Source organism: Aulonocara stuartgranti (assembly GCF_965226115.1).
Source record: "Aulonocara stuartgranti genome assembly, chromosome: 11".
Taxonomy (NCBI): Eukaryota; Metazoa; Chordata; class Actinopteri; order Cichliformes; family Cichlidae; genus Aulonocara; species Aulonocara stuartgranti.
In genome coordinates this window covers 35,969,456-35,989,972 of record NC_138947.1, presented here as the reverse complement: position 1 = coordinate 35,989,972, position 20,517 = coordinate 35,969,456, and the positions used below count along the sequence as shown (strand labels likewise).

The 20,517-nt window shown below is 41.2% G+C and overlaps 1 protein-coding gene across 11 annotated transcripts in view; it reads right to left on the bottom strand.

The window, feature by feature from the left end:
- Nucleotides 1–19,607, bottom strand: part of tsnare1 (T-SNARE Domain Containing 1) — a 292,734-nt gene extending 273,127 nt beyond the window's left edge. For all 11 annotated transcript variants that reach the window (XR_014279539.1, XR_014279540.1, XM_082551056.1 and 8 more), the window contains exon 1: nucleotides 19,511–19,607. The gene's annotated coding sequence lies outside the window, so the exon portion shown is untranslated. The remainder of the gene's footprint in view (nucleotides 1–19,510) is intronic.
- Between the last annotated feature and the right edge of the window lie 910 nt (nucleotides 19,608–20,517).

Sequence of the window (20,517 nt, the reverse complement as noted above, 5' to 3'; positions counted from 1 at the left end):
AATTTATGTTTAACCCAAGTTGTTCTGGAGTAAGAGGCATCCTGCCTGGTTTGGTACAGAAAATCAGAGGGGAATTGTCCTACACTGTTGTTCTACACTGTTGTCCTACACTGTTGTCCAGGCAGCCACCGTATCCCTCAACCCGCCATATCTTCTGGCTGTTAAAGGTATGGAGCCCATCTTCCATACCTTTAGCAGCCAGACAGGTGAAAACATTTTTACAGTTTTAGGTACCAGGGTCATTTGCACTAGGGGGGTCACAGTCTCGGATCCTATGACCTCACAGTCGTTCAAGGGAACTTGTGCCTTCCCACACCCCTACATAGCAGGGCTGATCGCCCCTACACATACATGATAAATCAGCTTACAAAGCTCAGGCTGAAAACCTGGCAGCATTTAAACCACCCACTAGGAAATGATTGATTAAGTTTTTATTTTATTTTATACTGTGACTCCCCCCCCGCCCCAAAACAAAACAGGTTTTTATTCAGAGCAGATTTCCTCCCTTTTTCCAACAGATAAAAAAATACAATATTCAATTTGTCTGAGAGTGTTATGATGACAGGCATAGAGGTTGTTGAAAGAGTAAATTATAAAAATTTGACTTTCTGGGTTCTTTAAAATGTATATTTTTATTATCTTATATAACAGTCTTTTTCCTGTGTGTGAAGGGGAAATGTCTGAATCTTTCACTCATGGTAAGTGAAAAGGTAATGAAAAATAAATAACCTCAGGAAAAGATGGGGAAAGAGCAAATGCCATCTGCATAGCATGACAGTGCACCTTTCTGACACTGGTAATGTCATACCTGATCAACTCATAAATGAATAAGCTAATAAAATTAACTAGTTTAAAAAGAGAGGGAATGTCATATTAGTAAATACGTAACCAAAAGCAAAAAAAAACATTGACTCAAGAAAAATGAACAATAATATGGTAATGACCAATCATGGGTATATAAGCATTAGTGTAACCATCAGTCTCACACAAACGATTCACAATCACTGTGTGGTCATGACAGCTTGATCTCGATACCCTCCTACTTTCTAGATTTTGATGCCGTTTCACAAGAAGTTTCTTTCTTTCTTCTGCTGAATATAATGTACTTCTTCAGTTCCAACAGTAATAGTTTTTGTTTAATAATTGTAGCTGAACGCACAGCAAGAGCTAGGTATTTGACTTTTCCTATTTACTACCTGTCCTATACTCATTTTCAGCCTGTCCCTCCGCTGTAGCTAAGCAAAGAACTGTTAGTTTTCTGCATTTGGATGCATTGTTCCTAAAGATTTCTTTATTAATTTTCTTCTACTTTATGTCCAAAGTTTATTTACATACCATACACAAATCAATATTAAAACCAGTAATAGATGAATTGGAAAGCACAGGAATGACATGAATGATTTTATAGGCTAAGACTCCAGTGCCACTCCCCACAGAAGAAGCCTTTCTAAGCATACCACAAAATTGGTCAAAAATGCCACATAGTTGCATTGGCCTCCAAATTCCACATGTCATAATCCAATCAAGCACATAGTGGATGTTTTGGAACAATCCCAATCCATACATGCCCTGCAATCCACAGTACCCAGAGAATCTGCTGTCCCAGTGCCAAAAACTGTAGGATATCTCCCAGTGGTCCCACATGCACATTGTGGTGAGATTGTACAAGCCATTGTTAGTTTTGTATGCTTTTCCACTGTCAGCAAATAAAGCTGAGTTTTTTGAGTTCATCCCTCGAGTCTGAGTACCTGCATCTTGGGTCCTACTCCTGCCTGCCACACAGCATTCCCCGACAGAACGACGCGACCAGTACATGGACCCAACAGCACTTGCCCCGTCTGATGAGCTCAGGGAGGATATAATTTATTCAGTGGATAAATTATGTGACCTGTGGCTGAATCATCCAGGGGAGGAAATTCAGCGTGCTGTAGCGAACCGGCTACAGCGACTGGTTTCTGGTCTCCACTGGCTTTGGGACTCACTTCACCCACTCATACAGGAGTTTTTCCTTAATGAGCTTCATCTGCATCCCCCTGTTGCTACCGCTCACCTACCCAACTCGGAGAAAGATGTGCTGCCCAGCCCGCCGGACTTGGAGTTGCCCGGCCCATTGGAGCCATCACCGAGGAGGAAGTCATGTCACCCCGCAGCCGGATCCCGGGATGTCAAAACAGCCGGCTGTGGTGAGCGAATTGGACACTTTTTCTCTTTCTTCGGGCCATCCATCCATCCATTTTCATCCGCTTTGTCCGGGGCCGGGTCGCGGGGGCAGCAGCCTAAGCAAAGAGGCCCAGACCTCCCTCTCCCCAGCCACCTCCTCCAGCTTGTCCGGGGGAATACCAAGGCGTTCCCAGGCCAGCCGAGAGATATAATCTCTCCAGCGTGTCCTGGGTCTGCCCCGGGGCCTCCTCCCGGTGGGACATGCCTGGAACACCTCACCCAGGAGGCGCCCAGGGGGCATCCTTGTCAGATGCCCGAACCACCTCAGCTGGCTCCTTTCGATGTGGAGCAGCAGCTGCTCTACTCTGAGCCCCTCCCGGATGGCCGAACTTCTCACCCTATCTCTAAGGGAGAGGCCAGCCACCCTTCGGAGGAAGCTCATTTCTGCCGCTTGTATCCGTGATCTCGTTCTTTCGGTCACTACCCACAGCTACTTGAACTCCTCCACTTGGGGCAGGAACTCATCCCCGACCCGGAGTGGGCACTCCACCCTTTTCCGGCTGAGAACCATGGCCTCAGATTTGGAGGTGCTGATCCTCATTCCCGCTGCTTCACACTCAGCTGCGAACCGCTCCAGTGCGAGCTGGAGGCCCTCACCCGATGAAGCCAACAGAACCACATCATCTGCAAAAATCAGAGATGAGATTCTGAGGCCACCAAAGCGAAAGCCCTCCGCCACTTGGCTGCGCCTAGAAATCCTGTCCATAAAAATTATGAACAGAACCGGAGACAAAGGGCAGCCCTGGCGGAGCCCATCACCCACCGGGAACGAGTCCGACTTATTGCCGGCAATGCGAACCAAGCTCTTGCGACGGTTGTATAGGGATCGAATGGCCCGTAGCAATGGGCCAGACACCCCATATTCCCGCAACACCTCCCACAGGACACCCCGAGGGACACTTCTTCGGGCCATGGGACTATTTATTCTGGGGCTATATTTTTTGCATCAGCTGCTCAGCCACAAGCTCACTTAGCTGCTCAGCCGCCTGTTCTCGCTGGAGGGTCCGAGGGGCCCGTCCAGCCTCCTGCCTCCGCTGGAGGGTCCGAGTGGCCCGTCCAGCAATCTGCCTCGCCGTCAGCGCCACCACCTGCGGCTCCCACGCCATCGCCTGGAGCCCCACCACCTGCGGCTCCCACGCCGTCGCCTGCAGCCCCACCACCTGCGGCCACCCTGGTCTGGTCCAGCCTCCGAGTCTTCGCGCTCGTCTGGTCCAGCCTCTGAGTCTTCGCCTCCGAGTCTTCGCCTTCAGCGTCGTCTGGTCCTGCCTCACTCCATCTAGCTTCGTCTGCGCCTGAGGTCTCCGTGCCGTCTGGTCCTGCACGTCCTGTCCGGCCTGCTCGTCCTGCACGTCCTGTCCGGCCACTTTCCAGGCCAATGACTGGACGTCATTGCCGTCATGGACTACGTCGCTGCCAGTGCCTCCGCCCAGCCGGCCTCCTGACCTGCTCTGTCGCTGCCGGTGCCTCCCGCCTGCCCGGCCCCCTGAACTTTTTCGGAACAGTTTCCACGTCGCCGCCACTGCCTTCCGTGTGGTCGGCCAACTGAACTGGACTGTGTTTGGGCTACTTTCTTGGGCTCTGGTGTTTCCTGTGTCCTGCTTTTGTTTTCTGTTTTGTTCAATCTGTGTTATGTGTTTCCTGTTTTACTTTGAAGGTCTCTGTCTTATCTCAGTGTGTTCAGTTTACGCTTCCTTGTCTCGTCAGTTCTGATTTCCCCCAGCTGTGCTCGCCTTCTGTGTCTCATTCCCCTCGTTGCTTCCCAGTGTATTTAAAAACCCTGTGTTTCTCTGAGTCAGTGTCGCGTCGTCCCGCAAGCTGTGTGTTTCCTCGTGTGCCTCTCCGTCAAGTGTAAGTTTATATTTCCCAGTTTAGTTTTGTATGCTTTTCCCCTGTCAGCAAATAAAGCTGAGTTTTTTGAGTTCATCCCTCGAGTCTGTGCCTGCATCTTGGGTCCTACTCCTGCCTGCCACACAGCATTCCCTGACAGCCATTGTAAAAGCCTGTAAAAATTAAGCTGTTACAATTAAATTATCACATTTTAATTAAAACCAGTATCTTAATCAGTGACCTCAGCTGTAAAGATTTACAGGTTGCATACTCTTAAAACATATCTGAATTAAAGGATCTGAATTTGTACTTACACAAGACATGCATTAGTTAGAAACAACAGGAGATAACTGTTTCATTTGGGTTCACTTCTACTCTACAGTCACACTGAACTGTTCTACAAAGCTCAGGTTGAACTTTATTACGTCCTTATTTAGACTTGAGCAATGCAAAGGTCACGCATTACATCTGCCTCTTAGTCTTTCTGCAAAGCAGTAAGACAGCAGTGCACATCCTGCCTTCATTTGATACTACAGTAAAGGCAAATAATCTGTTTGCTAAAGTTGTGAATGTGTGTGTGAATGGGTGGATGACAGGTTGTGTAAAGCGCTTTGGGGTCCTTAGGGACTAGAAAAGCGCTATACAAATACAGGCCATTTACCATTTACCATTTACCAAAGTTGTTGGACAGCTCCTGAAATTCCAAAGTGTCTAAACATCATTCCCAGAGCTTCGCCATTCATTATCTGACACATCTGGCCCAAACTGCACCTTTTCCCATGACTGTGTTCAAGCAAAGTCAGAATTTGGTCCAGTCAGATTCGGAGGAACCCTTATATGGGCCCTGAGTTGCTTGAAATGGAAATGTTCCATTAAGCTTGATGTTAAATCATCGATACTTTAAGTGGTTATTCGGTGTCTGAAAGGAACCAGCTGAATCTTTATTAGTGGGGAAAAATTGCTCAGTCAGACATGCACCAATAACACTTTAGTCGCAGTGAGACCAAACTGCTTTAGTGAAAGGTGACCTTGAGTCAGAAGGCTAAAGTGTCACACTACTTTCATTTGTCTGAAAGGACCAGAAAGGTTGTCCTCTCTGCACTTATTTGATTGGATTGTCAATAGCAGGATGAGAGTTTTCGACCGCACTTTGCTGGCTCTCATGCATGCGAATGTAACGTGGAGCAGGTGATGGTCCTAAGGGGAAACTGTTCATTATTCCACAAACTTCTCTTACTAATCTGTGCTTAAGAACTGTTCTCTTTTCCTTAAGCTTCTCTCACTCTCACTCCCAATCTGGCCGTGGCCTTTCTTTAAAGGACAGCCAAGCGTGCGGTAGACTTTATCTAGCCTCCTTTTCATCTGACCTTTGAAAAAAAGCAGCCATTATGTTTCCTCAGGGTTGTGTAACATACACCCACATACCTACAGTAATATTTCAAGTCAGGCTCTTCAAAAGCCATCTCAGCTGATTGTATTTTTAGAATGATGGTCCTTGGAAAAAAAGAAGAAGAAAGAAAACAAGGAAATAACCACAGGGCATTGGATTAAAGTTGAGGCTGAAGCATAATAACACAACTCATATGTCAGAGGGACACTTTTTTGGTTCAACAGAAGCACAAGGACATCAGACACAGGATGTGAAGTCATGAACATGTTTTTCTTCCACTGCATGCACGTGAGCTGTCACGTTACTATCGTCATACCTCACCACCAAAAAAAGGGAAGAGAATCAAAATGAAACAAAGGTCTTTTAGTCTACGCTTGGATGATTTCATCAGCAAAGCCAACAAAGCCCTTTCAACAGACCCGAGCACATTCATGCTGCACTGTGATAAAGTTAAAAATCACATGTTTCCTTTCATGTTATACTGCTTATAGTTATACTTTTGCTGCTTGGTAAACAGCCACATATCAATTTCAAACTCAATATTCAACCAAAAAGTCTGCATTATAAGATAAAGCACAGCTTCTGATAGTTAATGAGGCTTCAGTTGTCTGAGTGAAATCAAATACACAAACCCTTCTCTTACAGTTCCTTGGGGCTAGGCAGCTTTTTCATAATGTGCTGCAGTGAGGGACAACACAACGAAAAAAAACCCCATCAAGTTGATACATTCAGACTGCTGTGGCTTTGACCCGCCAACGTTCAAACTGGAAGTTAAAGAGCAGACACTAAAGCACAGCTGTCTGCCGACACTTGCTGATAGAAATGGATGATGGATAAATATCAATACTATCTATAACAATGCTGATATTGATATTAAATTGATACTATGATAGATAGAATTGAATCTCAGTTCAGTATGTAGCACACTGACAAAATATACCTTGAACATGTCTGAAATGTATTATATTTATTGAAAATGATTTAATTTATAGCCTATAGCAGATTTAAACAACAGAAGCTGATTCAAAGTGCTTTAGACACAGGCACGTTTACACTCCAGGTCTCCAAAAACCCAGTTTCAAAATAAGAAAATTCACGGTGACTTAAATTATGTTCAGAATTTGTAAACTGATGATGATTTGTGTCAAATATCATGTCACATTGCTCCCTCTATATAAACTGGCCTCATAGGATAAATGTATTGCTATCAGTATTGCTATCAGCAATACTTGCTCTGTGTTTACTTGGTTTTTGGATCGATCACAAAGTTTTGCACAGCAGTACTGACTACTCTAAGTGTGAGCTTATTAACACTAGAACTGCCAAATTGGTCATGTTGACTCTTTTGGCATGTTAAAATCATGGAACTCTGTTAAAACAAAACCAAATGATAGTTTTGAGAGTCTATTCATCATGGAATTTTGAATAGAATAATAAAGGCTGTTTATACCTAGAAGAACATCAGGGGTCATTTTGACTCCATGGAAATTCATTTAAAATAACAATCATGACTGACTGCCTAGTGACTTATTGTTGCTTATTGCCTGCTATATCATCAGCCGGAACTTGCTAGATTAGATGAGTTAGATAAGAGAAAAATAATTACTGTAGGCCTGAATACGTCAGTTATGGGATATTGAGCTAGAACAGAACAGGCCAGAGTGGATGACACCTGGAGAACCAGACCTGTTGCTGGCAGTGGAGAGCATTGCGAAAACCGTCGATGAGCACAGCCCAAACGGAGAAGTATTCCAAGCAAGTAAAAACTGAAATCCAGAGTAGAGCAGCTGAATTGAATGAGTGTCAGGCTTGAGTAGGAGAGCTCAGGGGCTGCAGACTCACCCACAATGCTGCAGAGTATTGTGGACAAAACACAGAAGGACAGAGAAGTCTAGCGAAGAGTAGGCAAATGTGGAAAGTGTGATACATTTTCACTGTTCTACTTTTTTTTGCATTTATATTATTGAAGCAATAAATGGTTCAAATTGTTTCACAGTGAGTGTTCTGATGTTATGCCTGCTTTATTTTATGATAGTTAAATATCACAGGTTAGCCAAACATTTTTAATGCTACACAAAGCTAATCAGAGTTAATCCAAAATGCTGTGTTGACTGTGATGATTATTTCGTTTGTTAAGGTGGAAAAGCTTCCTAAATCCAGCTGGCCCTGTGTGAGAAAGTAATTGCCTCCTTCACCTAATAACTGTTTGTACCACTGTTGTCAGCAAGAACTGCACTAAAGCATTTGTAATAACTGGCAAAACTGCTTTATTTCAATGACACTCAAGGGTTTTTGGGGGGCATTAAAATCCTGTTTAAGGTCTGATTTAAGTCTGGGCGAATAATGCCCAGACACTCTACTTGTGGACTTTCTTCTAGAGAGCATCCAGGTCCTGAAGCAGCAAAGCAGCCCTACCACCACAATGATTGACTGTTGTGGTAGTTTTGTGGTAGTGTTTTGTTTTTGTTTTTGTTTTTATAACATATTGGGCAGATCAGTCAAGAAAATATTTTCCCTATAGTTTTGGGGATGTTTTTATTAAACATGAGATGAACCTTTGTGCTCTTTTTGGTCTGCAGTTATTTTCACCTTGGAACGACCACAGTTGGCATTTTGTTCAGTTTCTTTCTTATTATTGCTGAATCATGAAAGCTGAGCTTAAATGAGGCAAGTGAAGCCAACAGTCCTTTAGATGCTGTTCTGGGTTTGATATAGTCGCAGATGTAGTCTTGGAGCAATTTTGTTAGGCTGTTTCAGGTTTTCTCCATTTGTGGACAGTCGCTCTCACTGTGGCTTGCTGAAGTCTCAAAAGCCTCAGAAATATCAGTGTGGAAAGGGTTACAAAACCAGATTTCAGTAACTTTGTTTCGCATCTGTTGTTGAGTTTCTTTAGATCGTAGCATGATGTGTTGCTTTTTTGAGATTTCTGGCCTACTTTAAAAGAACCTGTTTGGCAAAGTAAAGTGTTTTGTTTTTTTTTAATTCAGCAAGTGTAGCAGTAATCAGGTCTGAATGTGGTGTGAATTTGAAATCAGCTTTCCAAAAACACGCGATTAATTCCATGTATTTATTCCATTTTTTAAATTATTAGTCATAGTTAATTGATGTTTTAACAAGGTGTGTATATGTGTGCGTGTGTGTGTATTGGTGGAAGGGGGTTAAACAGAAAACAATGACACAAAAGAAAATATGTTTTGGCTTACTATTAAATATACTGTTAAGTTTATCACCTATAATAACTTATGACGCTGTTAAATGATTAGTTTGATATCATAAGAAATTCCACAGTGTTTGTAATTTATTTATAGTATACTAGATCTTATAGAAGTGACACCAACATCCTACCAGCAGTGTAATGCTAGCTTTCTTCCTTTAGGACAGGCCTCCAGTGACTTGGTCTGGTAATGGTTTCCCTGTTTGGAGCAGAGTGGAAAAGCCTAAGGACTTGGCCAGCGATAAGGAAGAGTAATGATCTTTGGCCGATGAGTGAGCCATGCTGTGGCCACTTCCACTCTCATTCTGCACACCAATAAATGCACCACATGGAGTCATCACTCCACTTGAGGATGTTTTCTGGAACTCCCACTGAGAGTGTCTGAAGCTCAGTGTCTGGGATGTGCTGAGGAACTCCCGCGGGGCAGCAAGTGCTGTCCCGGGCCCTGGTATTTGAAAATGTCAATCTTTCTGTGTGTTTTCAGAGGAAGGGAGGGGGTGTGGGGAGAGCTTCCTGGCCCTGTCTGCAGGACCACAACAGATGGCCAACTGGACATCTACGATGCGTCCTTCTGGTGCCATCCTCATGCTACATATGCTTCACCCTGCAGCTATGACTTCCTGGAGATTGCTTTCTCACAGTCCCTCACAGCCGTCACCATGGCTACACAATCCCAATTGTGGGGAACAGACCTCAGCACTTACAAACACAAACAGACACCAGTATGAAAACCCTTTTCAAGCCCGAAATCACCACATGCACAGCAAGACATTCCAAACCCACTATCAGGCAGTCTTTTATCAGCCTAGCACATTCTGGTAATACTGGCCACTGTATAACGGCCATCACTTCCCTTTTAATATTCTGTAACATCCAGATTTCACATGTCATGTAGTCAAATTGTTGGAACTAGGTGATAACATGCAACTCGGTCAAGTCTCAACAAAAGCTGACTCTCTGGTTATGATGATCTCGTTTCATTGTGTCGGGTGATGAGAGGCATCACCCGACACAATGCCAATCAGTCATGCGGTCATGCTTTTGGAAACAATGGGCCTGCTTTGCCTACTGATAAGCTCAGACTAATCTGTGGAAAATGTTGAAAGCAAACATGATCTATTATTGCAATTATTGCAATGAAATTGGTTCTGGAGAATACAGCAGATGAAATACACAGACAGGTGAGCATAATGGTGGAAATTGCACTTAAAGAAGAGCTTTGAAATGAGAATTACAAAAACAGCTACGGAAACCAGTTTTTAGGCTGATAATCAATTGACAGTAAGCTAACAATGCAAGCTTTAAACGAACGGTCTTCTTCGTTGTTGTGTTTGGTATGTTTTGATAAAAAGGAAAGGACAGAACAGATTTCAAAATTATTTTTCTTGTGTCATTATTAACATTGTAGCGCTACACAAACTAGTTGTTGCTGAAATAGTGGGTGTTAAGAGGTAAAAAAGTACAGATAGCTGATAAATTCAACATGCCAGCAGAAAAATAATCACCATTGTCCAACACAATTCTTCCAAAAGATGTTCCCTATCCGGTTTATTTTAGAGACTAAATAAATATCGGTACTGAAAGTAGCTTTAAAAATGATGACTCTGTGGGAGGGTTATGAATTTTTTTTTCCACTAATAGTAAAATTTTTATTTAGGTAAAAATTTCCCCTTAGGTTTGTGGGTTATTTCCTTTAAGGCGTATGTTTTTGAGTTATACCAGGGAGTTAAGCACTTTTGATTTAAGGCTTTGTTTTTCAGAGAAGCCACAGTATCAGGGTCATATGCAGCGAGGAGACCTCCATCATGCTCAGTCACTCTCTCTTGTGTCTGGGATTACCATAATAACCCTAATATCACTGAAAGCACAGTTCAGTGCTTTCAGAAGTTGGAATTCTTTCCAAGTGAAGAAATGGTTCAGGAGTTACGGGAGTAACAGCTGCCCTGGGGCGCACTGACAGAGGTGAGGCTGCCGGACACTGGCGCCACCGGGCCCTCTGACCACCACCAGTAGGCAACGGGTGAAGTGTCTTGCCCAAGGACACAACAACCGAGACTGTCGGAGCCGGGGCTCGAACCGGCAACCTTCCAATTACAAGACAAACTGCCAACTCTTGAGCCACGATCGCCCCATTGAAAAATGTCTGATGCCAGCGACAGGTCAGGCTTTAGAGGATTAAAGAGGCTTCACTAACACATTTACACATAAATGCATATAAGACACCTAGCTTAATTGTTTCTGGCCCCTGGAATGTACTTCATACATTCCTTGGTCACTAGTGATTTCTTGGCTTTAACTATATAAATACGTACAGACAAATTCCAGGAACTGTTGCATGCTGAAGCAAACATGAAAGCTCACCCTTCTAGCTCCCAGGTCAAAGAGAAGCTTTACACGTAAGGTATAATGTGCAATTCGAGAAAGGGCAAGGGCCACGATTTCAATATTTACAGTTATCGCTTGTTCTAAAGTATTGAAGTTTTAAGACATTGTTTTATCAATGATAGAATTACAAAATGCCAAATCTAGGCAAGTTAGTTGGGTGCATGGATGGATGCTGAATGGCCCATAATGGCCCGTAAAGCTGGTTTTTTGTGCAGTGATCATGTCCATGTCTTCATCCTCTCTGTCGATGGTAGTTAAAAAAGTATAACTTTTAATGTTCTCTATATTTTGGTCAGACACATGAGTAATTACAAAGTGACAACAATGACGCAGCAGCTCATTATCTGCATTCTGTTGTTCTATCACTTCATTCTCTGGGGAGAGTAAACCATGGCATCTCTATGCCCTTGCCAATACTTTGTGGAACAAACAAAGTTGTGAGGCAGAACCAGGAACTAATTTCATTAGCGGCTGCCAGTTGTGACTGATTACAGGCTGTTCTCAGTGGCTGGCAAGTGGGTCCAAAGTTCTGGAAGGTTAATAACCAGTAACAATCAATTACTTAACAAATCTGATATGATCAATGGAGTTTCCAATCTGGCAGACAGCAAGATGAGTAGCCGACTGCAATAAAACCTCAAAAATGCTGAATACTCAACAGCAGCAATGACTTACAGCTTAAATGCTGCTGAAAGATTAACTGTACGACTGAAAGAAAAGGTAAAATGCTGCTCAATCAAAACTCTCCAGCAGCGCTCCGCTACAACGGAGAACAAGAAAAAACATGTAATTCTAATGAATGAATGAATAAAATTTAATAGGCAAATCAGGATGGAACAATGAGCAGGAGCATATTAAAACAAAACTCCCAGGCAGAGGTTGGTACAGAGTATGTCTGCGTTGTGGAAAACGAGAACAGTGCACCAGCAGCATTTTAATTAGTACATCAGCCATCACTAGGCATCCTTTGTATTGGTCCATCTCCATCCACATCAGGACTGATTATTCTAATGATTTCTAAACCTCTGTCCAGCCATTATTCACACATCACAGAGCCCGGCCTTGTTATCTCTGAGGGCAGGGCCTCTTGTCTCCCTGAATCCACAAATTAAATCCAGAAAAGGCCTCCTTTCCTTTTCTACCCTGTCCTTAGCAAGGGGTCTCTGTTGCCATTTAGCATTCAAGTCAGCTACTTACATTATTAGGTGAGCTACAATGCTCATTCTCTGAGTCGCAGAAAGAAAATGTTTGCATACCAATATGATGCACCGTGTTACAACAAGGGTAAAGGTGAGATTACATCCTGTTGGCTATAATTAAACTTTACAGTGTTGTACATAAGAAACATGCAAGTCTGAGTGGACTAAAAAAACTAATATTTTATTCCCAACAGAAAACATAAAAATTTAATGTGAGAGAAAGTTGCATTTTAAGAAAAATATTAAATTAATTTGAATTTGATGGCAGCAACACATTGCAAAACAGTTGGAACAGTACCATGTTTAGGACAGTGTCATCCCCTCTTCTTTTAAGAGCAGTCTGTAATTTCTGGGAACTGGAAATAGAATTTTGCTACAGAAATACAGCAGTTCAACACTCGTGACTGTTCTTTGTCACATTTTTCAATACATTATTAACTTTCTATTGTGTGTACTATGAAGCCATTTTGTTGTAATAGACGCAGTGTGTGGTTCAGCATTCCTGCTGAAATAAGCAATGAGCTTCCCCAATTTGAATGTGAGTATATGCTGCTCTAAAACTGGTGTATAACTTTCAGTACAGCTGGTGCCTTTCCGCATGTACAAGCTGCCAGTTCCATGGGCACTGATGTATCCCCAAATCACCAGAGGTGCACGATGATAAAAGTGATGATTAAATATCCTCTTCTCTTTAGTCCAGAATATGTGGCGCCCATGTTTTCCAAATAGAATTTCAAATTTCGATTTAAGTGACCCCGCAACAGTTTTCCACATTGCCTTAGTCTGTTTTAAATGAGCTTTGGCCCAGAGGCAATGGTGGCATTTCCAGGTCATGTTTGCATATGGCTTCTTCATTCCTTAAAGAGCTTAAATGTTAAGCATTTGTGCATAGCATGGTGAACTATGACCAAGATTTCTGCAGGTGTTCCTGACCCTATGCAATTTTTTCGTTGACAGAATCCTTTCTGACATGCCTTTTTTTAAAATGCAGTACTGAAGATCAGGGGCTGTCAATATTGGCCATTTCTCCATATTCTCTGTATTGTTTTGATGCTATCATGTACTTTTTTTAGAACCTCTGCCTTTACTTACTTTTTAAAAATTCTGCCTCTCTAAGATGTAGTTTTTATAACCAACCATGCTATTCACCTGTTGCCAGGTAACCTAATAACTTATACAATATTTGTTGAGCTGTTTTAATTTTCCAGCATTTTGTTTCCCCACCCAACTTTTTTGAGACATGTTGCTGACATCAAATTTAAAATAAATTTGTATTTTTTTTTTTATCATCTAGTAAAATGTCTCAGTTTAAACAGGTGATACATCTTTTATGTTCTAATGTGAAACAAATGTGGGTGTGTGAAATTTGTGAATCATTTTTTATTTACATTTTATAGAGCATCATTTTGGGGATTGTGGTTATATAACTAACAAAAGTACAGTGTGTCCAAAATAAGCTTATGCTGCAGTAAGCTCGAAAAATGTTCTTTCAGTTTCACAATTCAAAAACCTTTTTGGTAATTTCCTTGTAAAATTGATGTTGAGTAAAAATGCTCCATGTTGCAGTGGAAAATTGACTGCTGTCATGTTGTATCAGTGGAAATACACTATCATGGTATAATCTGTATCACAGAGACACCAGACATTCTTAATGCTGATTTATGAGATACCACCTCTGTATCTATCCACTACACCTATGGTGTCACACTTGGGTGATGCACCAGCCAATACCCTTTTAGAGACCCAGAAAGTCTAGATTAGGTGTTGGTTGCAGTTTAGACAAACTAGTTTGTATCTTGCTGGAACCTTGTTGTTTGGCTTTTCTTCACTTCCTTTTCAATCTTGCCTTTACTTGCTAGATAATTTTAGTCACTAAAAACTACTTTAGTACAAGAAACAAATAAAGACTAATCCTTGTGTGTAAGTGAAATAGTACCAGTAATATTAACTGACCCCCTGGGGATAAAACCTGGATGACTGTTGTGAAAAAAATGCAAGGGACAAATTGTTATGGACACATGACACGGTTAGAATATTGCTGTAACTGAGGACTGGGGACTGAAAGCATACTCCTGTTCAGCAGTGATGAGGTGGTCCAGAAACAGATTGCACTGTGGGTGTTGGGATATGCAGTAACAGTCTGATCTGTAGTACATCCTACCTGGATCTTACAAGTCTTAAAGGCTCTACCACATACACCTCGTTACTTAATTCAGCTCTTAGTTTTGCATCACTTATCCAGACCTGGATTATGATCGTAGCAAGCATAGCCTGCACAATCTCCTCCCACATAACTTCCACCCAACCTGAAGCATTGCCAGCATCAGAGTGCCATGTTTTCCCAGATGGATGTGAGAGAGTGGGATTTTCATCAGATACCTAAAGTACCAGAGCTTGTGATGACAGAATTTTATTTAAGCTTATTGTCACTTCTTGAGTCAAAAAACACACAATATCATGACCATATAGGCAGGTCTTAGGCCACTGAATTCTCTAAGAACATTAAGACATTTAAGAAATGCACTCATCCCTTATCCAACATACAGTACATATATATGTGCACATGTTGTTATATACATTCAAACATACATACTGACATACAAGCAACAATGTGAACCACAGAAAAATGTTTAAGTAAATCTATGAGAACAACTTTCTAGCAGTTAATTAAAGTGAATGAAGTGATGACCTGTTTAGGAGCTACAACCTCAAAAGTGTGATCGCCTCTGGAATTAAAATGTGTCTTACAGTTAAACGGCCGTGGTCAGGTGATTAGAAGGATTAGACTGCTGAAATACCATTCCTGCCTCTCATGAAATGCTTGCTATGGGATTAATAAAACTGCAAAGTAAATTCTGAATTTCACTGAAACCCAGTGAAGGGTACCATAAGCAAGGGGGATAGGTTATTGCTTGCTAGTTTTTGCTAAAACATTATAACTGTTGCATTCTGAACCAGTTCAGGTGCAAGGAGGCTTGAGTGGTAATCATGAAAAGTGAGTTACAATACTGCATGGGAGAAAATGAAAATGTACTAAAAGGTCCAAGGTGTAGAGGTTTGTTTGTTTTTTGTATTTTACAATATTTCTTAGATGAAAGAAATGTGAAAAATGTGCATATATCTGAAAAATATGATGTAGTACAAATGTTCCAAGCAGGGTTTACTTGAGTTTTTGAGTTTTGGTAAGTAAAAATGTTATGTTTAAAGGTCTGTGGCTAGCAGGTATGGTCGTCTCTGTATTGTACCCATAGACTGGATGCAAACTCTTAATCTAGTTATCTAGCATTAGCTGATAACTAGTACTCCAACTTTTGATTCAAACAGTCTTTTCGGCACATTACAAAACCAAAAGCTGATGTCAGGGTCACTAGATCCTTGTTTTATATACAGTCTATGGTCACAGGCTGTTTCCTAAAACCTATTAAAAATGTATTAAAAAACACAGAATAACCCAATGCTCAGGCTGGTGGGGGAGAGAGAGTGATTTTCTGTTTAGAAATACATCAGATTTTAGTCAGCAAACCATTCTGTCCATTTTTTTGTTTGTTTTTTTTGGCAGAACTTGTCAGTAAATATGGAGGAAAATATAAATAAACAGTTGTTTACTGTTACCTGCATGATAGCCAGTGGACAATAGATCTACCCTTTCACTGTTGGGATAATCTCGCAATGACAAACAACAGCTAATTATTTACGCACTGGGGCTGTAACTGTTATGTCAAGGCATGATCATGTATTTGTGCAGATACCACAGCAGATGGCAGTTCTGAATAGGAGCCATATGTAAACATTACAAATGAAATGGAGATTTAAGCTGTCATGTCATGCTGACACAGCTGAATTTCTGGGTGTGTTTTAGTTCAGATTTCATCCTTTACATCAGATGAGTCAATATACTGTATTCATTTTGACAGGAATTGCGATAGTTACTGCAGTCATTGGGTATTTTTAACCCCCTTGCTTATTTTGCATATAATTCAACTCAAGCTCACATAATTATTGAGTCCAACAGAACATTTGTTCTAGACTAGTAGAGTATTCTTCCAAACTAGTATAGTGACCTTGACCTTTAGTTACTTGTATTATGATATTACACTGCCCGAATTTTACAGTAGATTAATTTGAACAGGAGACAGGCATGAAACTTAAAGTGAGCTTTTGATATTGATAGTTCAGAGATAAATGTTGTCCAGAAATCCAAAATCATCAAAGAACAATGCAAGGCAATCCAAATACCAAAAATCACTAGGAATGCAAATACAAAAAGCACAGGGAACATAGGGCGAGGAGATACACAAGTAAGTCAATGACACAACAAGTCAGTCATGGAACAGGAAAAAGGTGGGGGGTGGGGATCGGGGGTTAAGGGTAAATGGACACAAACAGAACTAACCAGTTATATCCTAAAAGTAATCAGAAAACTAAACTGAGACTTTCGGACTTTATGGGTAAAGAACTACAGAAGGAACACAAACAAAAAAGTAAATTCAACTTCAGAAATATCAGTCTGCTCACTTCAGTAGCAGAGGGGGTGTTACCAGTTTAAGCTGCTTTGATTAAATTAACAACAGATTCAATACAGGGGCAACAATGAGACAACACCCAAAACAAGAATGGTTTTACAGGTGGAGGACACCACAGTCTTTTCTGACTGTTTTTTTTCACACATTTTGCATTTGACTCTAGCTGTGTCAAATTTGTGTTTGGTGCTGGACAGGTGGTGCACAGTAGGTTTTATCAGAGCTGAAAACTGCTACCTACTGCTTTTAGATATGAGGCTGGAAAAGCACTGAGACTGAGACTGGACTAAACTGCAATGTTTCAGACCGAAAATCCAAAACAAGAACCATTACAATGCATAAACCCTAAAGGGAACTGCATAATCTATGTTTATTTTCACTTACTCAAGAGAGACAGGATAGGTAACTCATTCAGTTTACTGAAATACTTCCACCTCCACGAGCAACTCAGAGAAAGACTAAATGTAATAATTTGTTTTGATGCATTAACTACCAAAAGTGTTGTCAAGCCATTGGAAGAACAACAGAAATCCACACAGGGGCCTAAATCCCAAAACAAGTTTTCTTCATCTTCATCACTTCATTAAAAAATAGCAGACAGATTAAAATACAGGAAGAAACGGGAGAGTAGATGACAGTAGATGAGACTGAGTCAGCCCAACGATGTGTAGCAGGATGTCAATTGTTCAGTGGTGCATCGTTGTCATATTCTCAAAGGCTTATGTGACATAATTAAAAGTTCCAGAACCTTGAGGGCAGATTGTTTTCTCAGCTACTTTTTTTTTTTTAGACCATGCATGCTCTACAGCAGCTTATACAGCAGCAACTCTAAAAAGAAAACTGAAAGTCAGTTTCTCAAAATATAACTCCATGATAAGAGCACTGAACCCATAACACAACTATGATCTAGACCTACCATATAGCCTACCATATAGGAGAGGCTGCTGGTGACATTTTACAGAGCCACCATAGAGAGCATCCTAACGTACGGCATAACATCATGGTATGCAGGGTGCTCAGCTGCAGACAGGAAAGTACTGCAGAGGGGCATCAACACAGCCCAGAAGATCACTGGCTGCTCTCTGCCCAGCCTGGAGGTCACTGCAAACTCCCGGTACCTCAGCAGAGCTGGCAATATCATCAAGGACTACTCTCACCCCAGCAACCAACTGTTTGAACTATTACCGTCAGGCCAACGGTACAGGTCACATAAAACCAGGACAAACAGATTCAGGGATAGCTTCTTTCCCAGAGCTATCACCGTAGTAAATAAGCACAAAAACAATTGAACCTGCTTAGCTATACCATACCGTCACTGCCATTATATTATGCTGCTATTCATACTGTTATTATATTAATGCTGCTATCCTGTATATATCATACTTACTATTGTTTGAGTACTTGCGATTGTTTTATTGTACTTTTTATATTTTACATTTATATTTATTATTGAATCTTGCACCGAGGGAGTCCAATTTCATTGTACTCTGTACAATGACAATAAAGGCTATTCTATTCTATTCATATGGTGAAAAGACAAGAAAATGATCTCTAATAGTCTTTATGTTCAATATCTCCTTTTTTTTGGGGATACACATATGAGACTTTTATCATCTACAGTATTTCAAATTACTAGCTGGATTAATGTGTCTTTGCTCTTTTGCTAGGAAAGAGTTAGCAAATGTACTACATGATACTTTAGCTGGCATCATGTGTACTACACACACAGCTGTCAGCATGTAAGTCCCATGGTGCCAGCAGGTTTTGCCATTTTTAATGGATTCTTAGAGAGATTCAAAATTCCTCTTAATAACAGGCTTTTTATTATGCTGTTGTGAAATTCCAGCCAGGAGATGCTCGCCCAGTAAATTTGCTAAAGCTATTAGCCATTTCTGTCATTTAGGTGTATCTGCTGTTTCTAACTCTTTATGTGTGTCTACATGCTAAGCTAAGCTAGCCAGATATAGAGTGTAGCTTCATATTGGGCATGTCATACCACCCTAAAAGATCAAACACTTAAGAAGAAGATAGATATATCTATTTGCAACATAAACCTAAAGTTAATCTACTCCCATAAACACATGTGACATGCTAAATTGCTATGGCAAACTGAGCAAAGTGACCTATCTCCAGGGCGCCTGCCCTTCAGTGTTTTCATATTTAAGTCTAAAGTATAAACACAATATAAAAACATGTTCCAGCCTGAAAAACAGGCCCATTAAAGGGGCTGTCTGGCTCCTTAACATTGTTAAATGATACGAAATTGAATGCTAAAACACTGTCCAAAAAGCAACCGGTTAATTCCCAAACCTACTTTCGCAAGAATAATAAAAATAAGAGCAGGAAACAGGAACTATCCAGGGATGACATGATCACAGACACAACAGATAGCTTTTATCAGAGAGAGCTCTTAAAAGAGAAAGTGAGTATAACTATCACACATCCATCCTTTCTCTGAACATCTCAAAGAATATGGCATCCATACAACGTTACAAGCACACGCTCCTCACTTAGCCTACAGGCACAATATGTTTACAGCAGAAAGATTTCAACAAACATCTGCTCTCTTGTTGTCTGCAGAAAGCAACGAAAAGGCATCTCTGATGGCCTCCCATCCCCCTCATCTTTGTTTCTACTCTCCTCCCTACTAATCTCCTCCCCTCTTCCTCCTGCCTCGGTGTGAGGCTGGAGCATTAAAACAGTCACTACAGGCTGAAAAACGCAGGGTGAAAAGGAGGGATTCCTCCAGTTTTACCTTTGAATGTAGGGATTGATGTGGGCTGTGATTCAGTGATTCAGAGATCCTGCTCTTCCTCAGCTTCGCCTGACAACATCATATGATCCAACCACCTGCTTCGGCTCCCTGGTCATATGATCTGGTTAAGTCTTGGCAAAGAACTGTGGGATTTGTAGTTGAGACCTACTGTGTCGGTTAATACCCTGTATTATGTACCTATACAATAGCTATATGTTCTGAAATCTTCAGCAATTGAAAATCTAAAAGAGTTGTATATGAATTACAGTTTTCATTACAGTTTTAAACATATACAGCACAGATGAAGTGAATATCATTGATGGGTTCTTGCATTCATTTATATGCAGATAATTGGTAACCGCTACAGAACAGAGAAATTATCTACAGAGACCAAAAGAAATCTGAAGATCAGGTCATACATTTTAAAAGTGAGAGTTTAAAATATTTTTTCTTAAAGCAGCTTAGGAGAAAAACAACAACAATTGAAATTTTCACCTGTTCTATTGACCCATCCTAAGTAAATCCAGCCAGCTCTTGTGACTGCTGTGGAGATATACCAGACCTGTCCTAGTTGTGGTTTCAAATCAGACAGTAGGGGTGGTTTCGTTCCTTCCCATCAAGCAATTGTCTTCTTTGGTTCATCCAGATTAGTTGATTCAAAGCCTGATATGCACACTGCCAGAATCTTTTAGAGTGGTGAACCACTCTTCCACAGTAAAGGCAACAAAAAAGCAGGACCTACATGACATATCTGATCAAGAAAGAGAAGTCTCCCTGAAGGCTTTCCATGACTCCAAATCTACTTTATCAGGTTCCTAACAAGGACAGTTTGATATGTGTGAATGTCGTGGTTCTTTTGTTTAACTTTGCGGATGTCTCAGTATGGATCGTGTCATACAGCAGAAAACGGCAAATGGAAAAATGTGAAGAAGCAATTGCATTTGCCAGATGAGCTAACTCCAGCCCCAGACAGAGATCTGTAGGTGTAGATGATCTAAGTGCCCGCT